This window comes from Magallana gigas, chromosome 6, assembly GCF_963853765.1.
Source record: "Magallana gigas chromosome 6, xbMagGiga1.1, whole genome shotgun sequence".
NCBI classification, from domain to species: domain Eukaryota; kingdom Metazoa; phylum Mollusca; class Bivalvia; order Ostreida; family Ostreidae; genus Magallana; species Magallana gigas.
Window position 1 is genome coordinate 21,419,888 of NC_088858.1, and position 17,848 is coordinate 21,437,735.

At 33.6% G+C, this 17,848-nt stretch overlaps 1 long non-coding RNA gene across 1 annotated transcript; it reads right to left on the reverse strand.

Moving 5' to 3' along the window:
- Positions 1–7,166: 7,166 nt before the first annotated feature.
- On the reverse strand, positions 7,167–16,954 carry LOC117689518 (uncharacterized). Its single transcript, XR_010714924.1, has 3 exons — positions 16,847–16,954; positions 15,062–15,208; positions 7,167–9,526 (listed from the first exon to the last, which is right to left on the reverse strand). It is a non-coding gene; the product is annotated as an uncharacterized lncRNA (long non-coding RNA).
- Positions 16,955–17,848: the final 894 nt, after the last annotated feature.

Sequence of the window (17,848 nt, forward strand, 5' to 3'; positions counted from 1 at the left end):
TTATAAAAGCTGTTTTTCTCCTATCTGCTTGATCCACTTCAATTTGATGATATCCTTGCTGGAGGTCTATAGTTGAAAAAATGGTAGAGCCAGCAAGGGTGTCTAAACATTCTTCAATATTAGGGAGTGGATATGAGTCTTTCCTGGTGACATCATTCAATTTTCTATAATCGATGCACCATCTGACTCCGCCATCTTTCTTTCTGACCAGAACCACAGGTGATGCCCAGTCTGAAGTTGAAGGTACTACAACTCCACTGTCAAGAAGACTCTGCAAGTGTTGTTCTTCCTCTTCTTGAAATCCTAAGGGTGTTCGCCGCACTGGTTGGCGCACTGGTGACGCATCTCCTGTAACAATCTGATGGGAAATCTTGGAGAAGCACCCGACATCATTGGCATTTTTAGCGAAAACATCCTGATAGTTCAGTAACAATGTTTTTAGTTCCTTGGTCTCTGCCTCTGAACATCCCTTTGTTGTATTTTCCATTAATTTCTCCAAATGTAATGGTACATGTTCGACACTTCCTTGACCCTGTTGACTACCTTCCACATCACTAGGTGGCTCGTAAGAGTTGTTTTGCTCTGTCTCAGCCTCCACTAATTTACCTAAATGTGTACCTGCAGGCAACTTTAGTTCTTGGGGGGTTGGGTTAAGGATTCGAACAGGTATTCGATCATTCATTTTTACTAGTACGGATCCAGTGTGAGCACCATTTTTCAAAGATGCTGGATCAAGTACTCCCACTAGTTGTTGATCGGGTTTATCAACACATCCACTTAGTATTGTCTCACTCATTGGGGGCAGAGTGGTATCTTTTTCAATGCTAACTCTTGCTACATGCATTTTGTTTGGTGAATCCACATTTCCAATTACGAGTTCACCCCTAACCAACAAATCACCTTGTCTTGTCAAAACAACAGCATCAAGGGCCATCAACAAATCTATCCCGATCAACACCTCATCACGTATGGGTGCAATGCAGACCTTCCAATCAATGGATGACCTTCCCAGATCAACTCTTACTCCGACATCAGTAACTGCAGACATCTTATTGCCACCTTCTGCATTTAACAGTGTTGTTGTTTTGTTACCACCAGAATACTCTAAGCTTCTGTTTCTCACAAAGTCTTCTGATAAGACAGTTACTTCAGCTCCAGTATCAATCACTGCTAGAGTCTGCTCCCCATTTATTTGCACTGGTACTCTAATTGTTTTCCCATTTTCACTTCCAATCTTAAAAAGTTTCTTTGAGGTGTCCTTCTCATTGAATTCGCTTTTTCTAGGAGATTGTAATGGAGATGTTGGACAATCTCTTTGAAAATGGTTATATTCTCCACACTTAAAACAACCTCTTCTGGGGGATGAAGACCTTTGAGATGATCTCATTTCTGCTGTTCTGTGCTCTATCAAGGCCTTTAATTCCTGAATTGCCTCCTTTAGTGTTTTCTCCTTTGCTTCAGGGGATGCCACTGATCGCACATTCTCACAAGAACTACCTTCCTCACTGTCAATGTTACAGAGGTCCTCTTGCCAGGATACTCTTCTAGAATGGCGCTGGAATTGAACATTTTCACGACCTATTGTAGCTCTGAAGTTGTGTTGTAACTGTATAACAACATCTAAGGCTTCAGATATAGTTTTCGGCATTTTGTTTAACGCTTCATATCCAATCTTAGCATTTTTATAACCCTTTAAGAAGGATTCTGCAGCTATTTCCTCTTGGAGTTCAATGCTTACAGAGGGAAAAGCTTGCGAAACCAAACGCCGCACAGTCTCGGCAAACTCATCATCAGATTCTCCCTTCTGTCTTACTTCCTCTAGTCGTTTTCTTGCAGTAGCAGGTGGATCCTTTCGGTTGAATCTATCTGACATAAGTTTTAATAACTTTGGGTAGTCATTCTGAACAGATTTTGGTAGGCTGCATAGGTATTTTGATGCTTGGCCTCTCAAGCATTCTATGAATCGGTCAAGGCGTTCTTCATCTCCCCATTCATATCTCTGTGCTGCTCTATTGAAAGGAAGAAGGAATCCTTCCCAGTCTCCACTCCCATCAAATACTGGTAACTTTTGCCTTGGCATATAATCATTTCTTGTGCTCATAGATCCTAGGCTTCGGCCAGACTCGAACTGGTTTATTGTATCTAGCAATGGCTGGAATGGTTTGTTGCTTGGTCCAGGTATGGGAGTCGAGGTAGGTTGTCTGAAGCCATTACTTGTCTGGTGGTTTCTCTGCAAAGCTTGACCTGAATATGATGAGCTATGACAATTGGTGTTTGTATTTCTATGGGGTGTTGAAAACCCAAGCCATTCTGCAGCATTGTGTTGTCGCTTTCCTTCCTCGTCATGTTGGTACAGTCTGGGGCTGTCCCCTTGACTGTTCAACATTTCTGTTTTGTGGTCCTGGTATGCGTGTACCTGTCTGGGGCTGTCCCCTCGACTAAGTGAACGCTCCAGGACCTGTGTGAGCCCTTCAGTCATGTCCGAGAAAAGTTTTTCTTGTCTCCTAACCATCTCTTTTTGACTCTCTATCGATTCAGACAGAAGTCGCTCTTGATTCTTTATAATGTTTAATTGTTTGTCTATCGTAGCAGATAACAGCCTCTCATTGTTCATCACCAATTGCATTTGTCTATCTAAAGCTGAATCCTGCTTACTTAACATCAATTTTGTTGCTTCCTCTAAGTTGAGGGTGAGGCTACCTAAGCTCCTGTCAACTTTTTCTAAAACCATGACAGTACTTTGTTCAACTGAAGGAATGACTAAACAAGGATTATTGAAGTCATCAGTATCTGTTGTAGCAGTAATAGTGTTGTCAAGTATGTTGTCGCTTTCTGACATAATTGTTGATATTAATTTTATAAAGTCAGTAGTTCCTGTGGGTCAACATTCAATGTTAGCACATCTGGTGTTGCATCAGACCAGCACTCATTCACTATGTCTAATTCTAATCGCCTTAACCACTTTTCAGATAATTGGCTATCAGGATGAATTCCGTCTTTCAAGAGGTTATAATTAAAAGACTGTCTTCCACGACCTCTGACTTTTACAATATCAAGGTGAAACTGAAGAGTATTACGACCTAATGACTGATTAAGATCATAAATTCGCTGGTTAAGACCATTTATTTCCTCAATCAAAAACTTGTCTGTAGTCTCAAAGTTTTCAGGATTAGGGTGCCCTAAATAGGTATTGTACAGTTTTGCAGAGTACACTGGAATAGTAATGAATTTTAGAAAACCTTGTTTTGAAATGACAAAATGTTTTATCCTATCAAACTGTTCTAAAATGTTGGTCGTTGCTGCACCTAAAGAATTATACCTCAATTCAATTTGCCTCTGTCTGTGACCAGGGCCCCTGTGTATTTTCTTTGTAATATCACAAACACCTAACCAAACATACACTACTAAAGGCTTGCTACCCCTTGACAGCTTTTCAAGTTCAGGTATTGCTCTATCGATAGCCACTGCAGATGTAGCCCCTGAATATGTGAAGAATTGAAGGGGAATTCTACTGTTGTGATGTACTCTTAAACAATTTCCTAAGCTATCAGACACCAGTACAGGCAACTTGGTAATGGGACTGGGAGGAACTTGGAGTGGGTTTTTGTCCAGATATTTTGTGATACTTGACAAGCTCATTAATGAAAATATTCCCACTTGATCTATCTTATCCTAAAATCACAAAATCGAGAAATGACCCCTAACAATAATGTAAAGTTGCTGTTGGAGGGGGGGGGGGGTGCAAGATAAAAAATAATGATCCCAAGAAATAAAAAGAAAAGCACCAAAAAAATTTAAAAAATACAGATGCGGATTCTCACAATCTGATAACAAGTTTAATATACAAGAAAGCACGCAAAGAACAGAGGAGCGGATTCACACTACCCCTGGATGCATGCACGTGGTCAGAACCAACGCAGATCAATTCCTACAATTGAAGTGACCTAATCTCGCACAAATTCCGACAAAACTTACAGTATGATTAAAACGCACTTCTGACACCAGTGTGGTGCTGTGTACAGGGTGTGGTGTGGGTCCAATTGCACCACAAAGCCGCGGGGACAAAAAGCACGTCCGAGACTTTCAAATCTTTATTCAGAACCGACAGATAAACAGTACACCGAACCCGATGTTCGAGCCCGACACAAATTACAATACATGCACTACAATATATTAACTATAAATTTTACTGCTGGTAATAAACTACAGATCTATAAATTACGGTAAATAATACACGAGGGATGTTCAATTAACTAAACAAACTGTAAAACTTACGAGCATAAAATGATTATCAGGTGCTGTAAGCCATCTTTGTAATTGGATTAGATTTAAAAATAATTAAATTCTGGTTGGAACGCGCTTTCTGATTGGCTAAAAAATTATTTTATATCGTATAAAGAATGTTGCCTACGACATATTAAGACTAACGTCAAAAACGTATCAATACGTTTGACGTTACGTTTGGATTTTGTACACTTTTACGTCAATTTAAAGGTCAAATGACCGTTTTTATCTGCAATGAAGAGTAGAAAAAATAAATAATAACCAATGAATTCAATATTTATTAGTTTTATACGATAATCATTTAATATTTATTCGTTTGATGAGATATCGGCGCTTCTGATTAGTCGAAAAATTTCTTTGATACCTGCATCAATAAAATTTTTAGCCGGATCTACTTTTCTCAACTGTTCTGATCTAACACTATTTATAGAACGGGAATTTCCAAGATAAACACTGTCAACAAAATGTAAAGTTGTTTCTGTTTTATTGTCAGCAAACAAAATGCAACCTTGTGAATATAAAAACTTGAAAGTTTAAACTTCAAAAATAAACAAAACACATTATTTGATTCACGAAATGGAAAATTAAGCGTCTTCTCACGATTTCGTCTGCTTGAGATCGATCAACATTTACAGCGAGGCTGGCTGTTTCATTTTCCAGGAATATTTTAACGAACATATAGGCCTTCTAAACTTTCCCGATAACACTGCTGTTCAAATTTGGTAACGATAATTTTTAAATTTACACACGTACATGATCGGTCATCAGAATAAGCGTCGTAAAGAAAAGCTATGAGTAATGCATCAACTCCTTCGGCGCATTCCAAGCGGCAGATATACCATTTAAGTACATCACTGGCTATCTAGTTACCACAACGTTTACAAAAGTCGCTTATACATACTATTCTTTGTCGACATATCAGCTATTTTCGTCCACGATCGCCTTTCCTTGGATGGTTATGTCCAGTTGCATATTCCATCGATCTCACATGAAAACTAGTTTTATTACGAGTTTTTCTGCACAGTGAATAATATCACAAGCTATCGCATGTATTTTCCTTTCGTTTTCAATTCAGCCGGTTCAGATTTTAACTCACTATTTGTGTTTAATCCATCAAATTCATCTCAATAGCTCTGCATCAGCTGAAGGCGCATCCATTTCGAATATTGTTGCTGTTGTTGTTTTGTATTCATACGCGCCGCTTCATTTACATTATTTACATTTTTGATCAATGACACTTCACATTTTTTGATTTGAAAATGTTTTATTAAATGATAAGAAATGAAGATAATAATTTTTCTATTGATCGACGTATCAAAGAAAAAATTGACCGGAAAACTTTTTCATCAATGCGCATAGCGCATTGATGAAGTTTTCCGGTCAATTTTTTCTTTGATACGTCGATCAATAGAAAAATTATCTTCATTTCTTAATAAAATGGTTTGAAACACTTTATGCTTTTTTATAAACCGCTTCGCGGTTTTTGGCAACTTTAACATTGATTTGCGCAGATCATAGCTTTTTGTGAATAAATGCTTCACTTGATGGCCCTAGAAAAAACAAAACCATCATACAAAAATTAATTGGGTTGATCAATCTCATAGACGGCGAGGCGAAAGTTTGTAGAAATTTTGTAGCAAGTTACTTCTGTATTTCATAAGATATGACGTCATAATAAACTTTGACGTCACGATCTTCATCTCTTTTGATAATTCTCATGAAATGCATTGTAACGTTATAAGTGGACGTTACTGAACAGTTATAAAATTGGCTGTTTATTTTACACAGACGCTATTGTTAATACTAGTGATACTAAATTCAATTTTATCAACATTGAATATCAAAAAATCAACAGCTTTAAAGCGTTGTATTTGGTAACTGACTTTTTATAAAATAATGGTTTGAGGACTACTCCTGCTACGTGTAAGCTAATGAATGGTGATTGTTTAATGCTTGTAAAAAACACATTGGCGCAAGTGTAAGATTAAAAACAATCTTAGTATATTTTGCCGGGAAATTGGAGAGAAAAAAAGTACCATTCTGACTCATGTTGTGGGAAACCTATAAATAACCCAATTTTATGTAATTCGGGCATAAAAAGTAAAAATGTGACGAATTTTGGGAATGTAGCGATATATTTTGATATTTTTAAATAAACGAAATATTTATATATCATACATGTATATATATATATATATATATATTCATATAAATCCTCAGCAAGAAATGCAAAATACATGACTTTTTGAGGATTTTTCACAAAAATATTTTTGTTTCAGTGTTATTATCCACTTCCGCCGATGCGATTAATATTGATCATTTGCCGTTTTTGGATGCTCACGTCACGTGATTTTAAAGTACATATGACGTCAAAAATGCTTCAAATGTTGGATATAGCTATATTGTGCAATAAAGATTTAAAGAAATTCGCCCGATAATAAAAATATTTTTTTGGAAATTTTTAAATGCCTTTTTTTACAATATCATTTTGGCATTGGACATCCTTAAAATAGCTGCGCTGATATCATCTTTGCTTTGTTTTTCAAGGACGAAAAATTAAATACTAGAATATCAAAGCCACATCAAACAGAATTTTATTATAATTGGCTGCAATCCCACCCTTCAAGTCATATGTTCATTTCTTTAAAATAAAATCCTGTATGAACAAAATTTATCTTCAGAAAAAATCTTCCATGTTGCATGCTAGGATATTTTCTAGGGAGGGAGTGCAACTTTTTATGGGTTTGTCAAATATTGTAAATGACAAGACATTTTCCGTGCCTAAAATATTTTAAGCAACATTTTGAGATCGGAAAATTTATCCAACATCACTGAAGATGAAAAATTTGATTTCTTGTTTAATGACATGAATCAATAGCGATTGTTATTTCCACGTGCCTTAATACAATATTAAATACAAATATAAATCCCCAACAAGTAAAATATTGTAATTTTACACAGATATAATATTGCTGATATATAAGAGCTACAAAATAAGGGACGACAACTACCAAATTATCGGTTTCTCTTGCATGTCTTTTGGTTTTCTTGTAGGTGAACACGATTTACATACAACAATAGAATTCCGGTTCTAATATAGACACTTTAATGTCTCTAATGTAAACAATAAAACATAAATGCATAGTAGTTGAGAACGTAACATCGCAATGTCAAAACCAGTGTTTATATTAAAAGTACATATATTTAGTTATACATAGACAACCTGATTAATTAATAAATTTTATGACGTGTATAAAATATCAAATAATTCATTTTAAAATTAAATACATAATTCAAAACCTTAGAAATAAAAGATGGCATCTAAGTCTTACTTTGAAAAGTTGACTTTAAATAACTTTAGTTTATAATATCAATGAACTTTATTGTTAAATGGAGTAGTATCAGTTACCATATGCATGCTAGTTTAAGTTTTTCATCTTAATATTTGCAATATCTATTAACTTTTTTGTGTTTCGTTGGAGCAAATTACCTGCTAAACGAAATGGATATTCTCTGTATGATTTTAACAACTCCGAATATACGTTAATGCATTCCGTTCTTTTGTGTAAAGTATAATAGCAAAGGAATAATAAAAAGTATGCGTACGATTTATAGTATACTATGAACTCGGAAATAGTAGCTTTTTCAACAAGCTCTTTTAAATCTTTTGGAAAGAGATGACTTGTCCTATGCAACTCTACAGTCAAGTTAACGTAATGGTTCTCAAACAAACTAGTATTATTACACGGTCCTTTTCTACATTTATTTACTACGGATTTCAAAAACATAGTTTCTTTAAGAAGACCGGTTGGTAGATTTTTTTTAGTTTTAGAAACCAACTTAATGCATTGCTTATATCCTCCTTCACAATACCAAAGTGTCGCCAAATAGATCGAACCAAAAATATTTGCGTGTTGTGCAAACATGAGTGCCACTTCTGCTGATAATAAATACGATTCAAAACCAGTCAGCACAAATTTGTCGTACATAATTACTCCTATTCTCCTCATGATCAAAAGCCATAAATATTTCAGAATGGCAATCCTCAGCTGGTCTTCTTCACCTTGTAATGCAACCATGATCTTTAGGACGGAATTTATGCATTCACGATACGTAGTCTGGTGACCATTTACAACTCTAAGGGCTAAGCATAATGAATAGAATGTGCGCACCTTGCGAGACTCGTTTTGTAATTCATTTTTTTCTGAAGGAACCTGTATGCATATAATACAATACATCAATGCATTTTCACATTGAAGCACATCAAGAAGATTTTCTTGTATAATGCGTCTTTTCTCAGCCATTCTCGGTTTTGAGAAAAGATTATTTTCGGGTATAAAATAGCTTGGACAGTAGCCCCTCATGACAAATAATAAAAGTCGTGTCAGGCATATACGAAGACAATAAAATATATTTTGTGAAATCCAAAATTCGGGATGAATATCTTCTATGACATGGAACAGAACAGTTTTTAAATGGTACGAGGAAACTGTGTCATGAATTTCAGCACATATATCTATAACTACATGTATAATAACTTTCATCAATCCGTAACAACAGAACTGAACATGGTTTAATGAATGAACAATATTTTGCTCAAGAATTGAAAACGAGATCAGCCATTGATGTCCATCATCGTCTCCCTTTTCTGGACCTTTAGGAACACAATGCATAACCGTTATGTTTTTGTTCATTATTTCCAATTTAACACCGTTCCAAAACTTTGTTTTAAAGGTTCTCAAGAATACATTTGAAGAATCTGGATGCACGGGTAACGCATAACAACAGTCAAATCCATCTGGAAAATTCGTTGAATAACAGGGCCCACGAATCGTTTGATCAAAGTTCACATTAAAACCCGCATGTTGTTTCAGTTGTAAAAACTCTACTCTGGAATAATAATCACACTTGGCATAACTTTGAATTAGTTTACAGAATCCAGGTTGACAACCATTTGTCGTTGCTATGTACGCACAATCATTATGAAATGATTCCATGCTGATTTCTTCTGGTGGTAGTTTAGATACCATAATGTCAAGGTCACTCCAAGGAAATAAAAATCCTTCACCTTTACTTCCTGACAAATATTCACGACATGATGGTAAACAGAAAGCATACACGTAAAGTGCGTTAACCTCCCTGCGAATATGAACATCTTCCTCGGTACCAATCACCAATTGTAGCTGATCCCAAAACTTTTTAGGATTTATGTAGAGCGGATTATATCTTTCTGAAGACAAGCCTTTTTTAAAAGAAAAAAAAAAAAACGAAATTCAAAAAGCATTATTAAAATTATCAGAGCATTACACAAAAAGTGACTCATTACTTGTATGAAATTGTTTCCTATGATGCAAATAATCAACTCCCTTCCACCATATTCAAGGATTCGAGTTTTTTTCTGATAGAAAGGTTTTGGAATAAAAAAAAAAATGCTACTTTTATAATACGAAAAGTTTCACATTTAAGTAGAATACTATAATAAAAGATATTTCCGAATCATAAAAAATAATCATTATACATGTATAAATGCATGCTACTTTTTACATTTATATGCTAAGAAACTCTTTTTGTTGAACTATGCAAATTATGAATTGAATATTTTTCAAAACTTCAAAAATAAATATTCACAAGATATTTACTCGGATAACAATAACCTTCAAAATTGGACATCTGTAAACAGCTATTAAATTATCAAATCAAATGGGTTTTTTAACCGATAAATGTATTCAATACACTTAAAGGGGCATGGTCACGATTTTGGTCAAATTTTATTTTTCTTATTTATTATGCTTTAGGAATGCTTTAGGAATGCATTTATAATGATCAAATGACATTTGGGTGCCAGTCGTTGAGCTTTAAGCAAGATACAGGGCTTACAATTCTTCGTCATGTAAACAAGGCTCGTGCCCTGTTTTTGTTTTCATAGGTTCAATATACCAGTTTACCAGTTTTTATCTTTTGAAAGCTGGTTTGTCTATCTTATTATTCATTTTAAGCATAAATAAACAGTTCCAAACGATTAACACATTCATTTTAGTTTTTAAACTGGAATTTTTACGTCAACATTCAAAATGTAAACAAACGCTTTGTTTACATAGCAATGAATTATAAGCTCTGTAACTCGCTTAAGACTCATCAAATGACACCCAAATTTTGGTTGCCTTTTAAAAATGCCTAAATGAAGCATTGTAAACCTTAAAATCGAAAAAAAATATTTTTGACCAAAATCGTGACCATACCCCTTAAACTTTGAAAATGCCATGATCAAAATATATTCCGTTTCAACCCTATTTCAACAACTAGTACAACTAGTACATGTATGTGTTTTAATGTATATACAGTAAAAATCGGTTATAACGAAGTCCTAGGGACCAAAGGATTTACTTCGTTTTATCCATAATTCGTTATATCCTTATAACTAATTCGTAATGATAACTACTAGACTACAATTTTTGCTGATTGAGGCTTAAAATGGAAATTCATTCTTGTGATACCTTTAATAATCAGATTGTGAATTGAAGAATTTATGTGAAAATAAATCCATCCTTACTATTATGTTAAATGGTAGTGCAGACTTTTTAAACGGTAAAGAAATTCGTTATTAAAGTCTTAAATTTCGTTATTATTCACTTCTACGGGACTCAAAATCAGTTCGCTATATCTGCAAAATCGTTGAAACCGTAATATTTTCTAAGAGGTTTTAAGAATTTTACCGGGGGCCCAAAATACCTTCGCTATTTCCGTGATTTCGCTGTATCCGTACTTAACGAGTTTTACTGTATAATGAATTTGTTATCTGTTTGCTTTCCTACGTCTTATGTATTTACTATTACCGTTGTAAAACTTTTTTATCATTAGTCGAATTTCTACTAAATCAAATTTGGCTAAAAATACTTAGTGATACATAATGAGTACATGTATGGCTCTTGAAATTTGGTTCTCTGGAGAAAATGATTAAGCATATTTTATTTCATTGTACCTGCAGCTGGTTAATATTATATAACCCTTTCTCGCATTATAACCGATGTGAGATTGGTTTGTCCGGTGTGAGACAGCAGTTTGAGATTTTTCTGTCTTACACTGTGTATTACTACGCCGTTTTAAACGTAAACAAACGTTGTCTGCTGTAGGGAAATGCAAAATGGTGGGTTGAGATTATCCATTAAGTAATTGTGTTGCTTATTTCATTACAATTTATCATATTTTTAATTTAAAAAACTGTCGTATGCTCTCATTTTGACTTCCACTATTTGAAGCACGCGGAGGGATAAACCGAAAGTAATCTTTTGAACGTCATAACAGAAAGTTGTCAAACATCATTTTTTAATGCAATTAAATGCAAGAAAAATAATCAGTCTTTATATACTCGTGTGGGATAGTGAAATTCCACCGAGGGGACAGGATTCACAGTCCAGGACTAAAGCCACGTCCTAGACCGTGGATCATGTCCCCTCGGTGGAATTTCACTATCCCACACTCGTAATAATGAATGATTCTATTATTCTCATATACCTCAAATGGATATACATGTACATGTAGATCGTTTATTCTCGTTATTGTTTCGATCTTTTGAAAGTACGAAATAGTCTTGTAAATGTTTTGATTCTGTTATGTCATATATCGCTTAACATTCGCTTATTAGTCCCCTACCGGTTTTTACCGGAGGGGACTATAGCTTTCCTGGGCATCCGTCAGTCCGTCTGTCCGTCCGTCCGTCTGTCTGTGCCACTTCAGTTTTCCACCCTTTTTTTCTTTATGCGTTTGAGGAATAATATGAAATGCTGAACAGCTTCAAAATGTCAAACTACAGATCAAGTTTACACGTTTGTAGCGTCTGGTTGACATATTTTCGAGAAATTTTTTTTTTATATTCCAATTTTTTAATGTTCGGGTTCGTTATCGGGCTCGGTGTGTATCAAATAAAAGAGGAAAGTATGTTGTCAGTAATAATATCGTGCATTACTTGGACCATTCCTTCTATTTTTTCTAACAAACAAATAAGTTCTTTAAAATAGTGTCAAACATTGTGTTGTAAATTTAACCGACAGGGTTGTTTTGTATTATAATTACAATCGAGTTCGTTATCGGGTTGGTCTGTTAAGAATTTAATGATATTGTGCCTAACAGTGCATTGTTTTCACAAATTTCTACAAACCGGCAGGGGACGTGTATTGCTTATGCAATACTCTCAGAATGCTTGTTTTTATAATTAAACTTCGGTTGCAACAGTTTTTAGAGTTTCTATCAGAATGAATAATGTATGTAGTAAAAAATCTTTTTTAACAAAAAGAGATTTTGTTTCAAATACATGTACACTGAATTTGTAAGGCTTATCCATTCTCATTGTTTATCATTTGATTATTAATAGGACATAATACTATCAAATTAATCTCGTAACGCAGCAAGCTACATATATATGAGATTTTGTAATATACAAAATAATCCACGATAATGTAAATTTGTACATGTAAGCACCAACCATATAATGATTGGTTTTTAAGCTCTAAACAAAACTTAATTTCAAGAAGAGTCACAAGAAGACTTTTGGAAAATGATAAAATAGTTCATTTTTTTTTTACTTTTTTGATTTACAGAAAGCCCTCTTTCTCTATTTAAAAAAAAGTTTGATACTCAGTCACTGACAAATAATATTTGCATGTGGTAGGGTCTTTATATGAATAAAAAGCAATCGGTTGGAAAGTTGAGGTAATAAGTACATTATTTGAAATGCTAAGTATCAGTTCATCAAATTTCTCGAAAATATCATAACCATCATGACGACAAAGATAGCTTTCACAAACTGCATAACACTAATATAAAATTACATCGAGCATTCAAAAACGAGGGTTCGTACATGTATATGTTTGGTGTACCTCTTGAGGTGTGTAGAAGAACCTGCGGTCGAATTGCATAGTAAGTGCGCGGAAGAGATTCATGTATTTATCCAATATAAACGTTTTTCTTTACAATGTCCTCAGTTCAATCCAGTGCATTAATAGTTAAACATTAACCGTCAAACCTATAAAAAATATGCATTCTAATAATGTTTAAAAGTGGAATCGTACAATAAATATATTTACTTTGAAACTAGCAATAGGTCTGCTTAATTTCTTGATTTTGGTTTAAAATTGCAGACAGTATATATAAGAAACCCGTCAAACGTAAAGCTATTGATCCAGAAACAAAGCGATATTCTGATTAGCACATTCCATATTACGGTGTTTATGTTAAACCTGAAATAATCGATAGAGCTATATTTAGTTTGGATTGCAATGAGATGATCTCCATTAAGATTGATAACCTTTTCATAAATATTCAATTCGTTTGTTATGTCCTTAGATAAGATACTTGCCAAAATTAACACTAGGAAATGATTTCCTTTTTAGCTATTCGTTGATAACTCTGCATTATACAGTAACAGTGGGTCGAAAGGTCACAGTAGAGCATAATCATAGGAAATAAATTATGGTTGGTACGTGATCAAATCTACCATAAATCTCATTCTGTTTTCTTAGGTTTGATCACGATTATTACGTAAGCAAATACATTCCTTTTATTTTCCTTGTTTCTGAAATTGTTAATAAAGGCCTAACAACCATGGAATTAGAATGATGCAATCCAGTATAAAAAGAATAAAGAAAAACAGCAATTAACATACGGCAATAACAATAAAACTGTACATGTTTCTGGAACACCATTCCGCATCTTAAAACTTTATCATTTTGCATACAAACAGTAATTGGAGATTAAAGAAAAGGAAGAGAAAAAAAGTTATTATTATTTACAAATGATAATACCCTTTATGTGACGTATGAATTTATTTTATGTTTGTCTTTTTATCTACATGTAAATCTTTATTATAGGTTTATTGTTTTTGTTTGTTCATCTGAAATGTTTTGACGACAAGTGTTACGTAATAGCAGGTGCTACGTCTTGGTCTTATTTGCTAAACTTAACTGTCCTGTGTTATGCAAATACTTTAACCAATCAGAGCAGCCCCATAGGTCGCGTATTTGTTTGTCTCTGGGTCAATGTTCTATTTTTAAATCAATTCTGAAAATTTGATAGGATTCGACCAATCAGCGTGGCTTCTCAGATCACGTGACTTCATTGTTTGTCTGTAAATTAGAGGAGAAGCCACGCTCAAATAGGCTTAGAACTATTTTCGACAAAAACCCTCCATCCACCCCTTTCTTCCACCTTATGTTTTAATTTAACTTTGATTATGTTTGCGTTTTTTATATTTTGTATATTCCACCCTTTTTTGATGATTGACGTATCAGGGCCATACTTTTCTATGTTTTTTATGTAGGGGGTCAGATGCTATATTATATGTTGCCAAATATTTTGAAAATGTATCAGCGGTGTTTTTCTAGTCCCGTACGACCCCCTCAATATTTACTGTTTTTTAGATCTTTGTCATTTATTTGAATAAATGGCCTATTTTCATCTTCAACTATGTTATGTGTTTCTATTTTCATCAAAAAATCTAGTGCAGTCGTCTTGTCTCTTAATAACAAAGGAACATAAAATAAATTCCTGAAGCCATTATATGAACTGTTCTTTTACTTTAAAAACACATCCGTATTATATGTATATACTTTGGACTTCTAGATTTATATGTCGATTACAAAACATAATATAGCCAATGCTATTTGTCAGTTGGAGATGACTGCTCTTATAAAAAGAAAAAAAAAATATTATAAAGGTAAAAATAACACGTCAATTACTTATAAGGAGTTTAAAATTAAAAAAAATAATAATATTCCAAAATTACCTGGCATTGTATGTTGTCGTTTAAAAGCCGTCCGAGCCCGTCGAAAAAATTCTATACTTATTCGATCATACACACCTTTTCCCATTTTTAGAGATTCTCAATGTTCTGCAGATTCAGTGGTGTATCCGTATCAGCATCCCCCGTTGTCTAATAAAACACCATTTCACTCAGATTTATTTACCATGATCTCTAAAATCTTCTTATAAATTGCAAAACTATGGCACGTCAAATTCACAAAAATGAGCTAAACATAGTTTCACAGTTGATAAACTAGGTTTATTCGTTGTAGAGTGTAGTTTACGTACAGAAAACTCTAGTTAAAGACGTAAATCTATATTTCACTTTTGTTAACCACATTTAACGCGAACATCTATGTCTCAGAATTGTAAAGACTAATCAACACTGAAATCAACAATTTGCGATCGCAAAACATAGTTTATCTGATAAATATAGTTTCACGATTTGTGAAACTACAATTAACGATTTTTAATTATAGCTAACGAATGTAAAGTAGAGTTAACAGATGTGAATCTATATTTATCAGCAAAATCTATTGTTAACGTTAATTTACAGTCAGAAAAACTAAGATTTTAATTCGTGAACTATAGTTTACAACTTTTAAATATAGGTTTACAGATAAAAACAATAATTAACAAATCGTTAACTAAAGTTTGCGGTTCGTATTCTATAGTTAACAATCAATAATCCTAGTTTATCTACTGTGAAACTAAATGTATATTTAGCTTATTTTGTGTTTTTGGCGTGCCTTACAAAACTGTACACAGGTTCTCGCGTGAATCATATTAGAAAAAGGTTCCTGATAACGGTTAGTTGTTTGCATAGTTACAACGTTTACAGGTGCTTTGTGATAAATAATTTAAGACATATAAAAGGTCCTTTCGATAACAGTTATTTGTTTACATAGTTACGACGTATACAGGTGTTTTGTGATAAATATCTAAAGACATAAAAAAGATCCCCAGACATCCCTAGAAAAACGTGATAGTCTGAAAATTAAATTGTCTTTTACAAGTTATCGTGCTTACATCAGCACATTAGAAAGTTTATTGAACATTGGTCCGATAAGATATTGTCAATCAACCAATAAATATTACAGTATTAAAAAAAATAAACGCTCAAAAATGAATTATTTAACTTTATATATTTTATTTATGGCTTTCAATCATAAAATAGTTTATGTATTTTGATGCTGCACATAATCAGAGCAGTTAGGTTTTTACTGAGTTGTATCAACGCCCATATTGAAATGAAATATATCATTTATGGAAATAGACGCGAATAAAAGAAATAGGCAACTCTTCACATTTCATGTTTAGAGGACGGTCTTCCGTTTGTCTTAATTTAAAAAACATTGATCTGAGTAAGATATAGAAGGTCAATCATTCATAAAAGTTCCTTTACATAATTACTAACAGATTGTTAGATTTTACAAGGGCAAAATTTAGAAAACAACAACTGATTAAAATAATTGAGATATTTCACCGTATGTAGACTTTTTTGTTTACTTATGATTTATATTCGCCTATACTGAATTAACAGTTTCATGTAAAACAACAAATGAAAAGCTATCAAAATGACAGCAAACATATTTTCTTTTGTATGAATTGATCCATAATTGAGATATCTCACCGACAATAGAATATGTTTCTTTATTTTACATGGAATTTTTGACATATTTCATCCTGTATACTGAAATGCTAATTAATTCCATTGAAAAAAGAAAAAAAAACTGAAGAAAACCCCCCAAATTTTTAGAGTACTTACTGTGACGACCCGAATTTACACCGATTCCAACAAAACAAATTAAACACATCTATATACATAGGTCTATCTTTCAACAGTGTTTGGTTGTTTAGGTCTTAGTCGTTTCTGAGATCTTGTTGAAACACGAATTTTTGTCTCGGGACCGGAAACGGACAAACAAAAGCGCCAAATGATAGTTAAAGTATGTAATTCTTGTACATTTACCTAATGTACTTTATTATTTATCAGGCAGACTAAAACATTATTTATTAAAAACACCCATTTAACACATATTTTAAAAAACTTAATGTTTATCATCCATAAAAGTGTTGTTTCTTAATCATTTACAGTTTCTGAGATCTGGCGAGAACAAAATTTGGGGTAAAAACCCCAACTCATTGAGAAAAATGGAGGGAATATGCGTAACATGACATCTTGAAATGTAAACAAAAGAGAAGAAATGAAGAAATAATTCTAATTTCCCTTTGTTTGTTAGGTGTTTAAAACATAGGATCAATAAGAAGCGTTAAAATGACGTTGCGGTAAGTTTGCGGTTGCACCGGGTCACTGAGCTAAGGCAAGTTGGTCAGTTTACCAGGAATGATCTAATCATGCTATGGACAATAATTTTTTTACATTGATAAACTCTATCCTACTGTACGTTTTGGTGAAATTTCAAGGGTTAATCTTTTTCCCCAATGAAATAAGAGTAAATGTCTCAATAATTTTCCGGTGTAAAAATATGCAAGATATCTCACCGGAAGTAGAATTGTTTGGGTTTTTTTTAACGTCGAATAGATGCCATGTTATCCTTTTGTACTGAAATATAAATTCCATGTAAAATCAACTTTTTGAAGTTCTTCCTGTGACGACCCGAAGTTACGCCGATTCAAACAAAACTTATTAAACACATCTAGATATATAGATCTATCTTTTCAGAAGATTTTGTGTTCAAGTTTCTGCCATTTCTTAGCTATCAGAATGGGGAGTTTGTCTCGGGACTGGAAACGGACAAACAGGGGG